Source organism: Salvelinus fontinalis, unplaced genomic scaffold (assembly GCF_029448725.1).
Source record: "Salvelinus fontinalis isolate EN_2023a unplaced genomic scaffold, ASM2944872v1 scaffold_0250, whole genome shotgun sequence".
Classification (NCBI taxonomy): Eukaryota; Metazoa; Chordata; class Actinopteri; order Salmoniformes; family Salmonidae; genus Salvelinus; species Salvelinus fontinalis.
The window spans coordinates 49,470-65,076 of record NW_026600459.1 but is presented as its reverse complement, the minus strand read 5'-3'; the positions used below and the strand labels follow the sequence as shown (position 1 = coordinate 65,076).

Sequence of the window (15,607 nt, the reverse complement as noted above, 5' to 3'; positions counted from 1 at the left end):
AATTTTAAATATACATCATAAAAGCCCCACTGAAATGTTACACCAGGAGTGTAGTATCAATATTGTGGGTGTGCACATATACTGCCCCAAACCTAGTCTGTAGGACAGAACCTGGGAGATTCCCCCTAGTACAGATTCAGAATATCCAGAATATTATCATCGCACTGTAATCCAGAATATTATCATTGCACTGTAATCCAGAATATTATTCACCGCACTGTAATCCAGAATATTATCATCGCACTTGTAATCCAGAATATTATCATCGCACTGTAATCCAGAATATTATCATCGCACTTGTAATCCAGAATATTATCATCGCACTTGTAATCCAGAATATTATCATCGCACTGTAATCCAGAATATTATCATCGCACTGTAATCCAGAATATTATCATCACACTGTAATCCAGAATATTATCATCACACTGTAATCCAGAATATTATCATCGCACTTGTAATCCAGAATATTATCATCGCACTGTAATCCAGAATATTATCATCACACTGTAATCCAGAATATTATCATCGCACTGTAATCCAGAATATTATCATCGCACTGTAATCCAGAATATTATCATCGCACTGTAATCCAGAATATTATCATCGCACTTGTAATCCAGAATATTATCATCGCACTGTAATCCAGAATATTATCATCGCACTGTCATCCAGAATATTATCATCGCACTGTAATCCAGAATATTATCATCGCACTGTAATCCAGAATATCATCATCACACTGTAATCCAGAATATTATCATCACACTGTAATCCAGAATATTATCATCACACTGTAATCCAGAATATTATCATCACACTGTAATCCAGAATATTATCATCACACTGTAATCCAGAATATTATCATCACACGGTAATCCAGAATACATATGTTATTGTCTTGTGAAGGCTGTCTGAATTCTGGCCAACAGTATGTTGTTTCATCTCCCATCTCCCTGTTTCTGTCTGTTTAGAAATGTTGATCCTGGAGATTTATCAGAAGAAACGGTGTCACCAAGCAGAAGAAAAGCCTTTAAATGGAAGGTTGTTTCTCCTCTCACAATGTCACAATGGATTGTGGGAATGTCAAGTTATATATCACTAGATTTGATTAAGGGTATACTGTGATTACGGGTATACTGTGATTACGGGTATACTGTGATTACGGGTATACTGTGATTAAGGGTATACTGTGATTAAGGGTATACTGTGATTAAGGGTATACTGTGAATAAGGGTATACTGTGATTAAGGGTATACTGTGATGACGGGTATACTGTGATGACGGGTATACTGTGATGAAGGGTATACTGTGATGACGGGTATACTGTGATTAAGGGTATACTGTGATGACGGGTATACTGTGATGAAGGGTATACTGTGATGAAGGGTATACTGTGATTAAGGGTATACTGTGATTAAGGGCATACTGTGATTAAGGGTATACTGTGATTAAGGGTATACTGTGATGAAGGGTATACTGTGATGAAGGGTATACTGTGATGAAGGGTATACTGTGATGAAGGGTATACTGTGATGAAGTGTATACTGTGATGAAGGGTATACTGTGATGAAGGGTATACTGTGATGAAGGGTATACTGTGATGAAGGGTATACTGTGATGAAGTGTATACTGTGATGAAGGGTATACTGTGATGAAGGGTATACTGTGATGACGGGTATACTGTGATGAAGGGTATACTGTGATGACGGGTATACTGTGATGAAGGGTATACTGTGATTAAGGGTATACTGTGATGACGGGTATACTGTGATGAAGGGTATACTGTGATGAAGGGTATACTGTGATGAAGGGTATACTGTGATGAAGTGTATACTGTGATGAAGGGTATACTGTGATGAAGGGTATACTGTGATTAAGGGTATACTGTGATTAAGGGTATACTGTGATTAAGGGTATACTGTGATTAAGGGTATACTGTGATGAAGGGTATACTGTGCAACTATCATAAATTCTGGATGCCTTATATGGAATACTATACAACAAAAGGAGTCTATATTGAAAACATGCCCACGTCAGGGGAGAGATATCTATTTAGGCTATTTCTATCTGCTGGGCTGCTCAGTCCTGGCCCTGGGGCCGTCTGCTGTACTGCTGTCACTCTGGCCACCTGAAACCAACAATGAATGTTTCACTAAGATCCCAAAGCTGAGTGGGGGGTGTTGGGGCGCTGCAGGGCCGTCCCCTAGGGGCAGGACGGGGCGATCCAGCTATAGTGTGTGAGAGTACAAAGAGCTCTACAGGACTATTAGACCTATGGTGTGAATTACAGCCCTCCAAAACGTTATACTGTTGACCCATCTGTCCACAGAACATTCTTCCACGAGTCTTGATGTTCATCCAGGTGGTTTTTGGGGGGGAAACTTGAGTTCACTTTTTGGACGACATGGGTCCCAAACACTGCATTCCACAGTAAGAACCTCACACCAACGGTCCAGCATGGGGCTGGTAGTGGGATGGTTTGGGGTCAGCATGGGGCTGGTAGTGGGATGGTTTGGGGTCAGCATGGGGCTGGTAGTGGGATGGTTTGGGGTCAGCATGGGGCTGGTAGTGGGATGGTTTGGGGTCAGCATGGGGCTGGTAGTGGGATGGTTTGGGGTCAGCATGGGGCTGGTAGTGGGATGGTTTGGAGAAGCTTTGCTGCCTCAGGACCTGGACCACTTGCCTTAATAGGAAGGAACCATGAATTCTGCTCCGTGTCAGAGAATTCTACAGGAGAATGTCAGGCCAGCTGTCTTTGAGCTGAAGCTGGTTGATGCAGCAAGTCAATGATCCAAAACACAATCAAGTCTACTGCTGTAACTCAGACTGACCTTGTGCAAGAGTTGGAATGCAAAAGGATGCAAATGAGGCCACACACAGATGTTTCTGGGTTGAGGCTTTTCCTTGTAAAACACCAGCGGTGATGAGAAAAGCTGCTGTTGAGGTTAGTTCTCTCCAATTCTCTCAACTAGCTAAACGCCACAGGACCCCCCCCACTCCACCCAATCCCCTGTGGCGGTGATTAACACAACAACCACCTGTTAAGCACTTTGTGATAAAGGGCTTTATAAAATAAAATGTGATTCATTGGACAACAACAACAACAACCTGGATATAGGAACGGTCCTGGGAGAGGACACTGTAGCTATAGGAACGGTCCTGGGAGAGGACACTGTAGCTATGGGAACGGTCCTAGGAGAGGTCACTGTATCTATAGGAACGTTCCTGGGAGTGGTCACTGTATCTATAGGAACGGTCCTGGGAGAGGACACTGTAGCTATGGGAACGGTCCTGGGAGAGGACACTGTAGCTATGGGAACGGTCCTGGGAGAGGACACTGTAGCTTTGGGAACGGTCCTGGGAGAGGACACTGTAGCTATTGGAACGGTCCTGGGAGAGTTCACTGTATCTATAGGAACGGTCCTGGGAGAGGTCACTGTATCTATAGGAACAGTCCTGGGAGAGGTCTCTGTATCTAAGGGAACCGTCCTGGGAGAGGTCACTGTATCTAAGGGAACGGTCCTGGGAGAGGTCTCTGTATCTATAGGAACAGTCCTGGGAGAGGACACTGTAGCTATAGGAACGGTCCTGAGAGAGGTCACTGTAGCTATAGGAACGGTCCTGGGAGAGGTCACTGTATCTATAGGAACAGTCCTGGGAGAGGACACTGTATCTAAGGGAACGGTCCTGGGAGAGGACACTGTATCTATAGGAACGGTCCTGGGAGAGGCCACTGTAGCTATAGGAACGGTCCTGGGAGAGGCCACTGTAGCTATAGGAACGGTCCTGGGAGAGGCCACTGTAGCTATAGGAACGGTCCTGGGAGAGGACACTGTAGCTAGGGGAACGGTCCTGGGAGAGGCCACTGACACAGTAGCTCTAGTGTTGTGTAATCACTGCTACAGTGGGGGGTGGGGGTTATTATTATGGAACACTGCAGATAGTAACACTGAACAGAGAGGTTTGACAACACAGAGAGAGAGAGAGAGATCTTCATAACCTGTAACACTGAACAGAGTTTGTGTTTGACAAACACACACACACACACACACACACACACACACACACACACACACACACACACACACACACACACACACACACACACACACACACACACACACACACACACACACACACACACACACACACACACACACACACACACACACACACACACACACACACACACACACACACACACACAGACAGAGATAAGTCTTCATAACCTGCAGCAGTACGGCTAGCAGCTACAGAGCCCCAGAAACAGGAAGAGGTAACATCAAAGCTCTGAGAAAAACACAGCTAAAATCCAGAAAACATCCCTTAACCCAGGATACTTCAACTGGTGACTATCATCCCTTACCCCAGGATCCTACAACTGGTGACTATCATCCCTTACCCCAGGATACTACAACTGGTGACTATCATCCCTTACCCCAGGATACTACAACTGGTGACTATCATCCCTTACCCCAGGATACTTCAACTGGTGACTATCATCCCTTGCCCCAGGATACTTCAACTGGTGACTATCATCCCTTACCCCAGGATACTTCAACTGGTAACTATCATCCCTTACCCCAGGATACTTCAACTGGTGACTATCATCCCTTGCCCCAGGATACTTCAACTGGTGACTATCATCCCTTACCCCAGGATACTTCAACTGGTGACTATCATCCCTTACCCCAGGATACTTCAACTGGTGACTATCATCCCTTACCCCAGGATACTTCAACTGGTGACTATGCTGGAAAATGAAGAAAAAGGAGCTCTCTGTGTCAGAGAGATAGATATTTCATTGAAACTGAAGCCTGTATATGGTATACCTTTCCCCCCATAAAGACAGAGCTCTCAGAGTGGTGTCTACGGTGTTGTGATCATTGTGTAACATCAAAATGAGATGTTACATGACTCTCTGTAAAAGGTGTAACATCAAAGAGAGACGTTACATGACTCTGTAAACGGTGCTAGATCAACAGCACTGCACTACAGGTTCAACTCAGTTCACCCAGCCCTGGGATGTTCAGTTTCCTCTATCCGAGCCTTCCCACACGTCATCCCAGTCTGTCCCCGTCTGTCTCTGTAGGGACTTGGAGAATGCTGGTCAATGTGTAAGAGATATGGGCAGCATCCCAAATGGCACCCTATTCCCTATATAGTGCACTACTTTTGACCAGGGCCTATGAGGCTAAAGTAGTGCACTAAATAGGGAATAGCACATTCATGCTGTCAGAAGTTGAAGTGGATCTGTACTGGCTGTACTGAAGCCTTCGTGGAGCCAGTGATCCCACAACAACATTCCCACCCACATGTTCTAGACTGTGACCTACAGTAACCTGACAGGCTCAAAAAACATCCCTAATGACACCTGTCTAAAGCACTACTTTTCCTATTGACATCCTTACGACGCATTGTAACCACATTATGATGCATTACACAGAGATCCTATACAAGTAGTTCTTGTTATTCATTATAATGGGACTATACCTGCAAACTCTGGACTAAGAGATAATAGATAACCTTAAAGTAAAAGTGTTACCGGGCTTTTGTTATGCAAATCAATCCTCGCCGCTTTTAGAACCAGAATAAACTGCCTTGCCACTGGGCGCTATCAGAAGAGCACTGCGCTGTTGCACAACAACTGTAGTGCCTCATGAACCGGTTCCGACCGGATCCGTCTGGATCCCTTCCGCAGAGAAGAGGCAAGAAGAATCGAGTCTGCCTGTCTGCGGCAGACTACCAGAGCGCAGAGTAAAAGCGACACAATGCGAAATGACCATCTTTTCTCCAGGCTACATAGGACTGCAGCGCTACAGTGTAGTGACGTTATAGACTAGTAGCCTATCTGGCAGCGCAGTTGACCTATTCACTAACTAGAAAGCCTACCTACTCTACTCTATTGTATTGGTAACTAGGATATAGGCAAAAGCGCGCACGTCAAGACAGAAAGCGTCCGGAGTCATTGCTAACTAAGTGCAGATGTGTCTTGCAAAGACGAGTGAAAAGCGGTTTTATGAGCCATACAACAGCTAGCGCAGTAGCGCGGTGGGTTCGACATGTCACCTGTCTGTGCGTCCTGGTGTGTGCAGAGTTATTTGGTGGTTTGTGTGTGTGTGTGTGTGTGTGTGTGTGTGTGTGAGAGAGAGAGACACAGACAGATGACAGTGCATAGGGGAACTCACCGAGGCTTCACCCGGTACCACTGGGAGCTTGGTGTCCGCTTGGGTCGTGCGGTAAGACTGGCTGGCTGAAACACTTTATGTAAAAACGGTGGAGACGCGTACTGGAAGGATGAACAGAACGACTGCCTTTAAATTATCAATCAGAATCTGTCCGTTTTGCTGGGAGGAGGCGGGTCCACGGGCAGGCTGACTGCGGCTCAGCCAATAGCAGAAGCCGAAGTAGTCAAAAGGAACTAATACTGACCAATGAGCGACGTGGCTTCCCAGTTCAGCGGAACTCCAGACGATTCATCAAAGCGAATCATGTCATCTACGTTCACGAAGTATCAGTTTCACAGAACAGTGTCAATGTAGCGGACTGGCTAAACATGAACCACTCAATGATAAAACTAGGAAACGTTATATTGGACTCATAAACTGATGTTGTCTTGTTATGTCAGAGTCTCAGAGAGCATGCCATGCCGTATAACAACCTAGTTTAAATGACTGATAGGCATGGATAAAATGTAGACCTATGTGATTGACATACCTTTGCTCCTAGTCAATCATTCACGACGCGTATCAACATTTACCTAACAAGTTACTGGCTACAGTAGCCTATTGACAGCTTTTCAGATGACACCCTATGCTTCACTCTCCCGATACCTACAGCAGCCCTCATCCCCCACATACAACATCCGTTCTGCCAGTCACATTCTGTTAAAGGTCCCTAAAGAACACACATCCCTGGGTCGCTCTATCTTTTCAGTTCGCTGCAGCTAGCGACTGGAACGAGTTGCAACAAACACTCAACCTGGCAGTTTTATCTCAATCTCTTTATTCAAAGACTCATTCATGGACACTCTTACTGACAGTTGTGGCTGCTTTGTGTGATGTGTTGTCTCTACCTTCTTGCCCTTTGTATTGTTGTCTCTACCTCCTTGGCCTTTGTATTGTTGTCTCTACCTTCTTGTCCTTTGTATTGTTGTCTCTACCTTGTTGCCCTTTGTATTGTCGTCTCTACCTTCTTGTCCTTTGTGTTGTTGTCTCTACCTTCTTGTCCTTTGTATTGTCGTCTCTACCTTGTTGTCCTTTGTGTGATGCGTTGTCTTTACCTTCTTGCCCTTTGTGCTGTTGTCTCTACCTTGTTGCCCTTTGTGCTGTTGTCTCTACCTTCTTGCCCTTTGTGTTGTTGTCTCTACCTTGTTGCCCTTTGTGCTGTTGTCTCTACCTTCTTGCCCTTTGTGTTGTTGTCTCTACCTTCTTGCCCTTTGTATTGTTGTCTCTACCTTCTTGTCCTTTGTATTGTTGTCTCTACCTTCTTGCCCTTTGTGCTGTTGTCTCTACCTTGTTGCCCTTTGTGTTGTTGTCTCTACCTTGTTGCCCTTTGTGTTGTTGTCTCTACCTTCTTGCCCTTTGTATTGTTGTCTCTACCTTCTTGCCCTTTGTGCTGTTGTCTCTACCTTGTTGCCCTTTGTGTTGTTGTCTCTACCTTCTTGCCCTTTGTATTGTTGTCTCTACCTTCTTGCCCTTTGTGCTGTTGTCTCTACCTTGTTGCCCTTTGTGTTGTTGTCTCTACCTTCTTGCCCTTTGTATTGTTGTCTCTACCTTCTTGCCCTTTGTGCTGTTGTCTCTACCTTGTTGCCCTTTGTGTTGTTGTCTCTACCTTGTTGCCCTTTGTGTTGTTGTCTCTACCTTCTTGCCCTTTGTGCTGTTGTCTCTACCTTGTTGCCCTTTGTGTTGTTGTCTCTACCTTCTTGCCCTTTGTGTTGTTGTCTCTACCTTCTTGCCCTTTGTATTGTTGTCTCTACCTTCTTGCCCTTTGTGCTGTTGTCTCTACCTTGTTGCCCTTTATATTGTTGTCTCTACCTTCTTGCCCTTTGTATTGTCGTCTCTACCTTCTTGCCCTTTGTATTGTTGTCTCTACCTTCTTGCCCTTTGTATTGTCGTCTCTACCTTCTTGCCCTTTGTATTGTTGTCTCTACCTTCTTGCCCTTTGTATTGTTGTCTCTACCTTCTTGCCCTTTGTATTGTTGTCTCTACCTTCTTGCCCTTTGTATTGTTGTCTCTACCTTCTTGCCCTTTGTATTGTTGTCTCTACCTTCTTGGCCTTTGTGTGATGTATTGTCTCTACCTTCTTGCCCTTTGTGCTGTTGTCTCTACCTTCTTGCCCTTTGTGTTGTTGTCTGTGCCCAATAATGTTATTACCCTGTTTTGTCCTGCTACCATGTTGTGCTGCTGCCATGTTGTTGTCATGTGTTGCTACCATGCTGTATTGTCATGTGTTGCTGCCATGCTGTATTGTCATGTGTTGCTGCCATGTTGTATTGTCATGTGTTGCTGCCATGTTGTATTGTCATGTGTTGCTACCATGCTGTATTGTCATGTGTTGCTACCATGTTGTATTGTCATGTGTTGCTACCATGCTGTATTGTCACGTGTTGCTGCCATGTTGTTGTCATGTGTTGCTACCATGCTGTATTGTCACGTGTTGCTGCCATGTTGTATTGTCATGTGTTGCTGCCATGTTGTATTGTCATGTGTTGCTACCATGCTGTATTGTCACGTGTTGCTGCCATGTTGTTGTCATGTGTTGCTACCATGCTGTATTGTCATGTGTTGCTGCCTTGGTATGTTGTCGTCTTAGGTCTCTCTTTATGTAGTGTTGTGTTGTCTCTCTTGTCGTGATGTGTGTTTTGTCTTATATTTAATTACATTTATTTTTAATCCCAGCCCGTCCCCGCAGAAGGCCTTTTGGTAGGCCGTCATTGTAAATAAGAATTTGTTCTTAATTAACTGACTTGCCTAGTTAAATAAAGGTTAAATAAGTACAAATAAAATTCTGATCTATCGGAACATAATATGAAACGGGACATTTCTATGTAACTGTTGGTGGAGGCACATTGTCAGCAACACACATGCACAGACAATCAAAACATATCTGGTCACACACAACAAGCTCAAACAACCAGTGGTGGAAAAAGTACCCAGTTATCATACTTGAGTTAAATATCATACTTGAGTAAAAGTAAAGATACCTTAATAGAAAATGACTCAAGTAAAAGTAACCCAGTAAAATACTACTTGAGTTAAAGTCTAAAAGTGTTTGGTTTTAAATATACTTAAGTATCAAAAGTAAATGTATAAATATTTTAAAATCCCTTATATTAAGCAAACCAGACGGCACCATTTTCTTGTTATTTTAATTGACGTATAGCCAGGGGCACATTACATCACTAAGACTTCATTTAAAAACAAAGCATTTGTGTTTAGTGAGTCCTCCAGATCAGAGGCAGTAGGGATGTCCAGGGATGTTCTCTGTTTAGTGAGTCCTCCAGATCAGAGGCAGTAGGGATGACCAGGGATGTTCTCTGTTTAGTGAGTCCACCAGATCAGAGGCAGTAGGGATGTCCAGGGATGTTCTCTGTTTAGTGAGTCCTCCAGATCAGAGGCAGTAGGGATGACCAGGGATGTTCTCTGTTTAGTGAGTCCACCAGATCAGAGGCAGTAGGGATGTCCAGGGATGTTCTCTGTTTAGTGAGTCCTCCAGATCAGAGGCAGTAGGGATGACCAGGGATGTTCTCTGTTTAGTGAGTCTGCCAGATCAGAGGCAGTAGGGATGACCAGGGATGTTCTCTGTTTAGTGAGTCCACCAGATCAGAGGCAGTAGGGATGACCAGGGATGTTCTTTTGATAAGTGTGTGAATTAGACCATTTTCCCATCCTGTTAACCATTCAAATGTAAGGAGTACTATTGGATGTCAGGGAAAATATCTGGAGTAAAACGTTTTTAAAAAATCTTTAGGAATGTAGTGAAATAAAAGTAAAAGTTGTCCAAAATATAAATAGTAAAGTACAGATACCCCAAAACTACTTAAGTATTACTTTCAAGTAGTTGTACTTAAGTACTTCACACCACTACAAACAACCAACCATTTCATTTCCATTTGACATGTTATCTAAGACCTAAAATCAGTCAAATGTCATCACGTGATAGGCTGCTCTGACTGTACAGGACAACACCTGATAGGCTGCTCTGACTGTACAGGACAACACCTGATAGGCTGCTCTGACTGTACAGGACAACACCTGATAGGCTGCTCTGACTGTACAGGACAACACCTGATAGGCTGTTCTGACGGTAGAGGACAACACCTGATAGGCTGCTCTGACTGTAGAGGACAACACCTGATAGGCTGCTCTGACTGTAGAGGACAACACCCGATAGGCTGCTCTGACTGTAGAGGACAACACCTGATAGGCTGCTCTTACTGCAGAGGACAACACCTGATAGGCTGCTCTGACTGTAGAGGACAACACCTGATAGGCTGCTCTGACTGTAGAGGACAACACCTGATAGGCTGCTCTGACTGTAGAGGACAACACCTGATAGGCTGCTCTGACTGTAGAGGACAACACCTGATAGGCTGCTCTGACTGTAGAGGACAACACCTGATAGGCTGCTCTGACTGTAGAGGACAACACCTGATAGGCTGCTCTGACTGTAGAGGACAACACCTGATAGGCTGCTCTGACTGTAGAGGACAACACCTGATAGGCTGCTCTGACTGTAGAGGACAACACCTGATAGGCTGCTCTGACTGTAGAGGACAACACCTGATAGGCTGCTCTGACTGTAGAGGACAACACCTGATAGGCTGCTCTGACTGTAGAGGACAACACCTGATAGGCTGCTCTGACTGTAGAGGACAACACCTGATAGGCTGCTCTGACTGTAGAGGACAACACCTGATAGGCTGCTCTGACTGTAGAGGACAACACCTGATAGGCTGCTCTGACTGTACAGGACAACACCTGATAGGCTGCTCTGACTGTAGAGGACAACACCTGATAGGCTGCTCTGACTGTAGAGGACAACACCTGATAGGCTGCTCTGACTGTAGAGGACAACACCTGATAGGCTGCTCTGACTGTAGAGGACAACACCTGATAGGCTGCTCTGACTGTAGAGGACAACACCTGATAGGCTGCTCTGACTGTAGAGGACAACACCTGATAGGCTGCTCTGACTGTAGAGGACAACACCTGATAGGCTGTTCTGACTGTAGAGGACAACACCTGCCTGACATTGTTCTGACTGTAGAGAACAACACCTGATAGGCTGCTCTGACTGTAGAGGACAACACCTGATAGGCTGTTCTGACTGTAGAGGACAACACCTGCCTGACATTGTTCTGACTGTAGAGGACAACACCTGATAGGCTGCTCTGACTGTAGAGGACAACACCTGATAGGCTGCTCTGACTGTAGAGGACAACACCTGCCTGACATTGTTCTGACTGTAGAGGACAACACCTGATAGGCTGCTCTGACTGTAGAGGACAACACCTGATAGGCTGCTCTGACTGTAGAGGACAACACCTGATAGGCTGTTCTGACTGTAGAGGACAACACCTGATAGGCTGCTCTGACTGTAGAGGACAACACCTGATAGGCTGCTCTGACTGTACAGGACAACACCTGCCTGACATTGTTCTGACTGTAGAGGACAACACCTGATAGGCTGCTCTGACTGTAGAGGACAACACCTGATAGGCTGCTCTGACTGTAGAGGACAACACCTGCCTGACATTGTTCTGATGGTAGAGGACAACACCTGACTGACATGGTTCTGATGGTAGAGGACAACACTATTTGACTACTCTCCACTCCCTGAGCTCTATAGGATCAGGGCCGTCTCAGAGTAGAAGTAATGATCTAGGATCTGTCCATATCATCTTATTCATTATCATTTAAAAAGGTCAAACTTATCCTAGATCAGCAATCTTACTCTGAGACACTTTGAGGATACTGTTCTCTACAGCTCTACTGCATAACACAAACCCACTGTTCTCTACAGAACCCACTGCATAACACAAACCCACTGTTCTCTACAGAACCCACTGCATAACACAAACCCACTGTTCTCTACAGCCCTACTGCATAACACAAACCCACTGTTCTCTACAGAACCCACTGCATAACACAAACCCACTGTTCTCTACAGCCCTACTGCATAACACAAACCCACTGTTCTCTACTGCATAACACAAACCCACTGTTCTCTACTGCACAACACAAACCCACTGTTCTCTACTGCATAACACAAACCCACTGTTCTCTACTGCATAACACAAACCCACTGTTCTCTACAGCCCTACTGCATAACACAAACCCACTGTTCTCTACAGCTCTACTGCATAACACAAACCCACTGTTCTCTACAGTCCTACTGCATAACACAAACCCACTGTTCTCTACAGTCCTACTGCATAACACAAACCCACTGTTCTCTACAGTCCTACTGCATAACACAAACCCACTGTTCTCTACAGTCCTACTGCATAACACAAACCCACTGTTCTCTACAGCCCTACTGCACAACACAAACCCACTGTTCTCTACTGCATAACACAAACCCACTGTTCTCTACAGAACCCACTGTTCTCTACAGCCCTACTGCATAACACAAACCCACTGTTCTCTACAGCCCTACTGCATAACACAAACCCACTGTTCTCTACTGCCCTACTGCATAACACAAACCCACTGTTCTCTACAGTCCTACTGCATAACACAAACCCACTGTTCTCTACAGTCCTACTGCATAACACAAACCCACTGTTCTCTACTGCATAACACAAACCCACTGTTCTCTACAGCCCTACTGCATAACACAAACCCACTGTTCTCTACTGCATGACACAAACCCACTGTTCTCTACAGCTCTACTGCATAACACAAACCCACTGTTCTCTACTGCATGACACAAACCCACTGTTCTCTACAGCCCTACTGCATAACACAAACCCACTGTTCTCTACTGCATAACACAAACCCACTGTTCTCTACAGCCCTACTGCATAACACAAACCCACTGTTCTCTACTGCATAACACAAACCCACTGTTCTCTACAGCCCTACTGCATAACACAAACCCACTGTTCTCTACAGCCCTACTGCATAACACAAACCCACTGTTCTCTACAGCCCTACTGCATAACACAAACCCACTGTTCTCTACAGCCCTACTGCATAACACAAACCCACTGTTCTCTACAGCCCTACTGCATAACACAAACCCACTGTTCTCTACAGCCCTACTGCATAACACAAACCCACTGTTCTCTACAGCCCTACTGCATAACACAAACCCACTGTTCTCTACTGCATAACACAAACCCACTGTTCTCTACAGCCCTACTGCATAACACAAACCCACTGTTCTCTACTGCATAACACAAACCCACTGTTCTCTACAGCCCTACTGCATAACACAAACCCACTGTTCTCTACAGCCCTACTGCATAACACAAACCCACTGTTCTCTACTGCATAACACAAACCCACTGTTCTCTACAGCCCTACTGCATAACACAAACCCACTGTTCTCTACTGCATAACACAAACCCACTGTTCTCTACAGCTCTACTGCATAACACAAACCCACTGTTCTCTACAGCCCTACTGCATAACACAAACCTACTGTTCTCTACTGCATAACACAAACCCACTGTTCTCTACAGTCCTACTGCATAACACAAACCCACTGTTCTCTACTGCATAACACAAACCCACTGTTCTCTACTGCATAACACAAACCCACTGTTCTCTACTGCATAACACAAACCCACTGTTCTCTACAGCTCTACTGCATAACACAAACCCACTGTTCTCTACTGCATAACACAAACCCACTGTTCTCTACTGCATAACACAAACCCACTGTTCTCTACTGCATAACACAAACCCACTGTTCTCTACAGCCCTACTGCATAACACAAACCCACTGTTCTCTACTGCATAACACAAACCCACTGTTCTCTACTGCATAACACAAACCTACTGTTCTCTACAGTCCTACTGCATAACACAAACCCACTGTTCTCTACAGCCCTACTGCATAACACAAACCCACTGTTCTCTACAGTCCTACTGCATAACACAAACCCACTGTTCTCTACAGCCCTACTGCATAACACAAACCCCCTGTTCTCTACTGCATAACACAAACCCACTGTTCTCTACTGCATAACACAAACCCACTGTTCTCTACAGTCCTACTGCATAACACAAACCCACTGTTCTCTACTGCATAACACAAACCCACTGTTCTCTACAGTCCTACTGCATAACACAAACCCACTGTTCTCTACTGCATAACACAAACCCACTGTTCTCTACTGCATAACACAAACCCACTGTTCTCTACTGCATAACACAAACCCACTGTTCTCTACAGCTCTACTGCATAACACAAACCCACTGTTCTCTACTGCATAACACAAACCCACTGTTCTCTACAGTCCTACTGCATAACACAAACCCACTGTTCTCTACTGCATAACACAAACCCACTGTTCTCTACAGCCCTACTGCATAACACAAACCCACTGTTCTCTACAGCCCTACTGCATAACACAAACCCACTGTTCTCTACAGCCCTACTGCATAACACAAACCCACTGTTCTCTACAGCTCTACTGCATAACACAAACCCACTGTTCTCTACAGCCCTACTGCATAACACAAACCCACTGTTCTCTACAGTCCTACTGCATAACACAAACCCACTGTTCTCTACAGCCCTACTGCATAACACAAACCCACTGTTCTCTACAGCCCTACTGCATAACACAAACCCACTGTTCTCTACAGCCCTACTGCATAACACAAACCCACTGTTCTCTACTGCATAACACAAACCCACTGTTCTCTACTGCCCTACTGCATAACACAAACCCACTGTTCTCTACAGTCCTACTGCATAACACAAACCCACTGTTCTCTACTGCATAACACAAACCCACTGTTCTCTACAGCCCTACTGCATAACACAAACCCACTGTTCTCTACAGCCCTACTGCATAACACAAACCCACTGTTCTCTACAGCCCTACTGCATAACACAAACCCACTGTTCTCTACAGCTCTACTGCATAACACAAACCCACTGTTCTCTACAGCCCTACTGCATAACACAAACCCACTGTTCTCTACTGCCCTACTGCATAACACAAACCCACTGTTCTCTACTGCATAACACAAACCCACTGTTTTCTACTGCATAACACAAACCCACTGTTCTCTACAGTCCTACTGCATAACACAAACCCACTGTTCTCTACTGCATAACACAAACCCACTGTTCTCTACAGCCCTACTGCATAACACAAACCCACTGTTCTCTACAGTCCTACTGCATAACACAAACCCACTGTTCTCTACTGCATAACACAAACCCACTGTTCTCTACTGCATAACACAAACCCACTGTTCTCTACTGCATAACACAAACCCACTGTTCTCTACAGTCCTACTGCATAACACAAACCCACTGTTCTCTACAGCCCTACTGCATAACACAAACCCACTGTTCTCTACTGCCCTACTGCATAACACAAACCCACTGTTCTCTACAGTCCTACTGCATAACA

The 15,607-nt window shown here is 45.0% G+C and overlaps 1 protein-coding gene across 1 annotated transcript in view; it reads right to left on the bottom strand.

Annotated features, from left to right (window-relative positions):
• The window catches only part of LOC129844924 (4-aminobutyrate aminotransferase, mitochondrial-like), a 74,345-nt gene extending 67,639 nt beyond the window's left edge, over positions 1 to 6,706 (bottom strand). The window contains exon 1 of the mRNA XM_055913085.1: positions 6,192 to 6,706. The gene's annotated coding sequence lies outside the window, so the exon portion shown is untranslated. The remainder of the gene's footprint in view (positions 1 to 6,191) is intronic.
• Positions 6,707 to 15,607: the final 8,901 nt, after the last annotated feature.